General features: G+C 36.3%; 1 long non-coding RNA gene across 2 annotated transcripts; it reads right to left on the reverse strand.

Moving 5' to 3' along the window:
- Window positions 1-378: 378 nt before the first annotated feature.
- On the reverse strand, window positions 379-4,967 carry LOC149224769 (uncharacterized). 2 transcript variants are annotated; one of them, XR_016249540.1, is made up of 3 exons: window positions 4,222-4,967; window positions 692-1,034; window positions 379-472 (listed from the first exon to the last, which is right to left on the reverse strand). It is a non-coding gene; the product is annotated as an uncharacterized LOC149224769 (long non-coding RNA). The 2 variants fall into 2 exon arrangements; XR_016249541.1 differs by having other exon boundaries at window positions 451-478.
- Between the last annotated feature and the right edge of the window lie 1,140 nt (window positions 4,968-6,107).

Raw genomic sequence — 6,107 nt, forward strand, 5'->3', positions numbered from 1 at the left:
TGCTTGTAATTGGGAAGTATCAAGAAATCTAATTTGTGATAATTTATCAGCACAATCGCCACCCCAAACATCAGCATAATTTCCACGTGGCATGGATGATACATCTCCCTTGACAGGAGTTATACATTCAGCATAAGGGCCAGATAAGTTAGCCATGTGGATATAATTATAGCTTGCTTCCATCCCACTAGTCAGTGCTGCATCAAGGCTACCCTTTTGAATACTCCCATTAGAACTAAGCTGATAATACTGAGAACGTTTTAACAAAGTTCCTTCATATTGGGCTGTCTGCCACAAGGGCTTCAAATTCATAAAATTCGGGTAAACAGAGTCTAATACCAGCAATGGCAATTTAGTCTCTGAGCATGCATGCCCTGGTACCTGACTAACTATGTCCAAATATGGTCCTGTCATGTTCTGGTTCTCCATCTAGCAAACTGTGTATAGGTCTTGAAAACTCAAATCCACGAGCCTGCAACTAAGAAATCAGGGGTAAACCAAAAACAAATGAAACTCAAATCAGGAGATTAAAACACACACAATAGAAGCAAAACAGAGCAAGGCTTTACATGATGAATCAGGGCATAACAAAACAAGATTTATCAAGATATGAAGAAGCAGACAGAACACTGAATATCACATAAATAGAGGCTACCCTCATCAACAAGCATGTTCTGTAAGCACAACATACCAGTACGTTATCACTTGTAATTATGTAGTCTGACCACGGTCAGGTTACACATCATAGTTTCCACTTGCTATACCTTAACCACTCAATCCAAGCCAGGCTACCCTCATCAACAAGCCTGTTCTGTAAGCACAACATACCAGTACGTTATCACTTGTAATTATGTCGTCTGACCACGGTCAGGTTACACATATCATAGTTTCCACCTGCTATACCTTAACCACTCAGTCCAAGCCATCTAATTTGTATTGTCACAATTGTCGTGGCCTTGACTACACAGTTTTTGGAGACCTGAAAACTCTAGATGTGAAATGGAGTTCTACGTAACAGCCTGAAAATAATAATCCTGTCATCAACAACACATACATGTTAAATAAATAAAGTTACATGGATTAAAATGCCTCCAATCGCTATCCCCATCACCATGGCATTTCATTAAGCCTGCAGACAATTAAAGTTGCATAGAATTTCACATGATTCAGACAACAATATTATTCATAACAACTACCCACAGTGTTTGACATCATAGCATTCTAGTTCTAGCTCTAAAACTGAGAGAAACATACAACCTATAGAAAGTGTTCAATTACAATATTTCAATGTTTCAATATTCTCAGCTCTGTCCAGCCATAATATAAATTCAAAATGTCACAATCTTTACAAGTTAATTCTCAAACAGTGAAGGTAAAAGAAAGGTTTTACCCCAGTTTGCAATCAAATAATCACATGCTTGCACGTTCATGGGTATGGTACCTAACCATAACATATGCAGACAATTTCTTGCTCTAAATTCATATCCAACCAAATATATAAATATGGATCTCTCTAGGTGCTAATGATTAGTAATAGAATTTGGCTGCAGTTATCTATTGTTTACTACAAAACCTTCAATTTTCACTGAAAAAATAACCAATTTAGTCATCTACAGAACTGAATATTGTTTGCTAGTATGATAGGTATGAATACCACAATAAGAAAATGGATTGGCATTCTATTATTTTGAAATCTGTGAATGAATATAAGTTTGCTAACATAACATATTCAATTTACAAGAGAAGGCAGCAGCATATATTTTTCATGGGATTTTGTTGACCAAAACAAAGGGCTCATTTGGAGTGTACCTAAATTTGGGAAACAACCAAACAGAATTGGCACATATATAAACTTAAATTACTCTGGTTTATGTCACTAAAAAATAGAGCGTATGAACTTGGTTGCAGTAGGGAAGAAGCATCATTATACTCGATGACAGAACAACTAATATGGGTGATACTATATGGCTGAAGAAAGCAGAAATCTGTCACTAGAGCATTCGCCCACCTGCACCCTCTCAAAATGCTTCATATCAAAATCTATACCCATTGACAAGAAACCATTCCACAGTTCTGACTAAACTTTGTATTCCAAGATATAGTAAAGGCTCTCAACAGAGACAAGACTGTACAAGTAGAAAGGTTTGCAACCAACCACAGATTATTTCTCAACTCCATTGTCTGAACAAAGTAGCTTCTGTGTCCTGAAAAGGGCATATGTCTATTTCACAGGTCAGTAAGTAGAAGACCATGCCACAGATCAGATCAACTCTAAATAAAGGTTTGCACCTTGTGAGATTTGATCCAAGAGTCTCAATGCTTGTGATATCCAGAATTAATCTGGATTTAGGACCTGGGCTGATTTAATTCACTACTGTTCATGTTTATGTTGTTTGTTACTTGTGCATGTTATTTGAATACCAGTAGCAGGCCAAGAGAACAGAAAATGAATTAAGGCTCAAGAGGACAATATTTGAAGATATTCAAATTTCAGACATTCATTTGTTGCAACTTACAGAAATTACTGAATTCAAGGCAATTTGAGTCTACAAGTGCATTGAATAGCCCACATTATCAGTCCACACACACTGTCTAAACCTACAGTGATATGAAGCAGGAGCAAGATATATGTTATGCAATGGGAATTCTAATTAATATTAGAATCTATAATCACCATACGGGAAACAAGAGTTTGTTATTCACTATCATAAATTAACTTGTTATTTTATAATTTCTTAAGCACGTGTTTAAGTTCTCTTCATTATTATTGTAATTTTCTTTTGGTTACATGAGCGTTGTGGACAGACCTGACACGTCTACTTCACCTGTGCTGTAGAAAGCTCTTCTAGCTCCTTTCCACTAGGGCATGTCCTATTGATAAGGTTGAGAAAATATATCGAAAAGGGTTGCACATAACCCATGGATGAAACCAAAAGCAATTTCATTACTATACAATATTACATTTACCAAGTTGACTAAACAGCTAGATACTTCCACTAAATGCTCTATTTACATCGACAAACATGCCCAGCAAATTGCTCCCAACTACAAGGCACATTATTTCTGTGAAGAGTCGGGACAAAACAGGGTAATGTGCTTTTATTAAAAGAAAGTAAACACCTTAAGGACCTGCATAATTTATATAGAAGCAGAACAGATGATGTACACTACAAGACAGCTGTAGAAAACCTTGCTTCACTAAAGTAACAGCCATATATACTTGATATCTTAATAAGTCGTATAAAGAACAGTTATCATTCTTAACCTTGCATTACAAAATACAGTTGCTGTTCAAAATACTTCATTCTAATAATATTTAAAGAGTTGGGATTCCTTGCTTTAGTAATTTTTCGTATAAAAAGGTTACAACAGCTAATATATTTTCTTGTACTTCCTTTTAAGATTTCTCAATTTATAAACATGACGTGAGACTCTGGATCTCCAATTACTAGTTGTCAACAAAATCTATCAAATTCTTTAAATCTTTTTCAATCCCTTGAGCTATGGGTTTATAGTAAAAATTCATGAACATCAATAACGTATGAATTTTCATGTTACCATGAACATAGAGATAAAGCTTTAGCGGTTAGAACCTAGAAGTTTAATCCCATTTAGCCATCTTTGTCTCATAATTTATTTCTGGTGATTTCCCAAACGAAGAAAAAGGATTGCCTTCCATGATACAACTTAACTGGAACAACAATAAAATACAACAGGAATCTGGATATGATAGCTTGAGATAGTTATAGATAAAAGTATACAGCCACCTACACAGTTATTCGATCAACTGAAGGAACTCCCTCTCAGCTAGTTCTCCGGTGGATTGAAGAAAAGAGACTTTCAGCTAGTAGATAAATGGGTCGAAGTTAACTGACACTCTACCAGTTGATCAATGGATTAAAGGAATATGACTCTCAGCTACTTATTTGGTAAATAGAAAGAGGGGATTGGGAAGTCGACGACAACAGGCGCTTATAAATTTTGTATCATCATGGCTTAGGCGCTTATGATTTCCTTCATACCAGTGCCAAAGACAGGAACGTAATGAATTTCGATCACCATTGCTTAGGTACTTATAATTTCGTTCATAGCAGTGTCATGATGAAATACAATAGATATGACAGAAGTAATTCTAAATAATGAAATGAAATGAAACGACATTAATATACTCAAATGAACAAGAACAAAGCAGGCCAACGGGGAAAGGAGAAGGGAGAATGCCTGGCAATATTGCAAAATCTCGAAGCAGGCAATGATTCTGGCTGTCATGATCCCATTACTCTTTCGACGACCACTTTGATGTCTTAATGCAAGGAATTCCCTTAGGTTCGATGCTGTTCGCCACGACATTTATACTAAACTGATAGCTTCTGAAATAAAACCTCCAAGCACCCTATAAAATTAAAAAACCCGCATGAAGGGAACTCCTAAAAGACAATAAAAACCCCAAAAGACCTCGTTATTGAATCACTCCGCCGTACACTACAAAATACATGGTCCGCTTGAAGATATCAGCCAAGGAGGCCTTCCACGGCATGCTGCCAATAAATATTGAATCTTCTTCGAGTAATTCAAAATCCTAACAGATACACAAATCTTGAATTCAGGCCTCAATAATTTCCAACACCCAGAGTTCTTCAGCCTTAAAAAACGTAATTTTTAAATAAAATAACTCATTTTTCTGGCCTGAGAACTCTTCAAATTTTAGCGAACCCCGACTAAAACCCCCATATAGTTAGCCCAAAAGACCAACTTTTAAGCCTTGAAAATCAATTTCCAGCCTAAAAGGTCCAGTTCTCAGCCAAAAAACCCAATTTTTGCAACTGAAAACCCACAATTTTCAGCCCGCAAACCCCAATTTTAAACTTCGGAAGATGAGAAAACCGTTGTCATGGCGGTCGAGCCATCGAAGCATAAAACCATGTTATGCACAGACAACACCGAGACATTCGAATAACTGTCTGTACACAACTTCGCACCTCGAGGGTTTAAAGGACGGAGAACCGGCCGAACCGGTTGTTGACTCAGCTGGCGTAAGGGTGGCCGCAACGTTTAGGGCCAGTTGACCCCGTGAAAACCGGTTCTCTCAACTCAACCCGAGAGTCGGATGTCACTATGTGTGGTTAGTTTTCTGCGGGTCCCACTTCTTTAAAAATTGGATTTTTTATTAATAATTTCACATGAAATTCGAAGTCAAAAATTTTTAAAAGAAAAGAAAAGTGGACTACTGCTAAAGGTTAAAGGAGTTCCCATTGTTTAGAGTGGGGTGACCACATTGGTGAGCACATATGTTGCCATGCAATTCTTTTCTGGTTGATGTTTACCACCTTCTCCAATCCATGGATTCCTGGTGTCATGCCCTTTTGTCACTAGCACACACTTGCACTATGTAGACCCATTGATTGAATCAATGTTTATATTGGTTAAAAGCTTTGATTCGGTATAGACAAGGGTGGGGTAAAGCTTACTTGAGTTGTGGATGTGGAGGTGAATCTTGTAGTACAATTTTTAGTGCAAGAAGTACATATCGTTTATGGGGTTGTGTAAATTTTAGCAATGAAGCTATTGGTATCAAGGGGTTGAGTTAATATTAGTATTGAAGTTATTGGTATTAAGGATGGGTAAGGGTTTTTAATAATTATGGGAAATAATAAATTATTATGGGAAGGGGTTATATATGCGAGTTGTTTTTAGTGCAATTTTTTGAAAATTTTTCTAATTTATTTTTCAATTTAATTTGTCTAAAATTTGGTAGAAGTTCATTGAAATCACAAGCTTGATGGGTAAAATCTTCACAGTCAAAGTGCTCTAGGGGTTTTTCAGGGCGTTGAATCCATATATGAAGTCAAAAAACCAGTTTAAATAACAAAAATCAAGATTTCACCTCAAATTTTTCCACCAGATTTTGGCCAGAAAATCCACCGGGAACTTCAAAAAGTCTCATTAAAGACAACTCCTTATATATTTACACACATATCAGGTTAATATTTGATTAAATAATAATTATTTTTTGGTAAAAAGGGGAATGGGTAATTAGAGTATCATTATTATTTGCATCATCAAAAATCATATCGCAATGTTATCACTATAACTTGTTGGCTTAATAT

The sequence above is a fragment of the Pinus tabuliformis genome, chromosome Q (genome assembly GCF_031772625.1).
Source record: "Pinus tabuliformis cultivar Carrire ecotype Pingquan chromosome Q, CPIR1, whole genome shotgun sequence".
NCBI lineage: Eukaryota > Viridiplantae > Streptophyta > Pinopsida > Pinales > Pinaceae > Pinus > Pinus tabuliformis.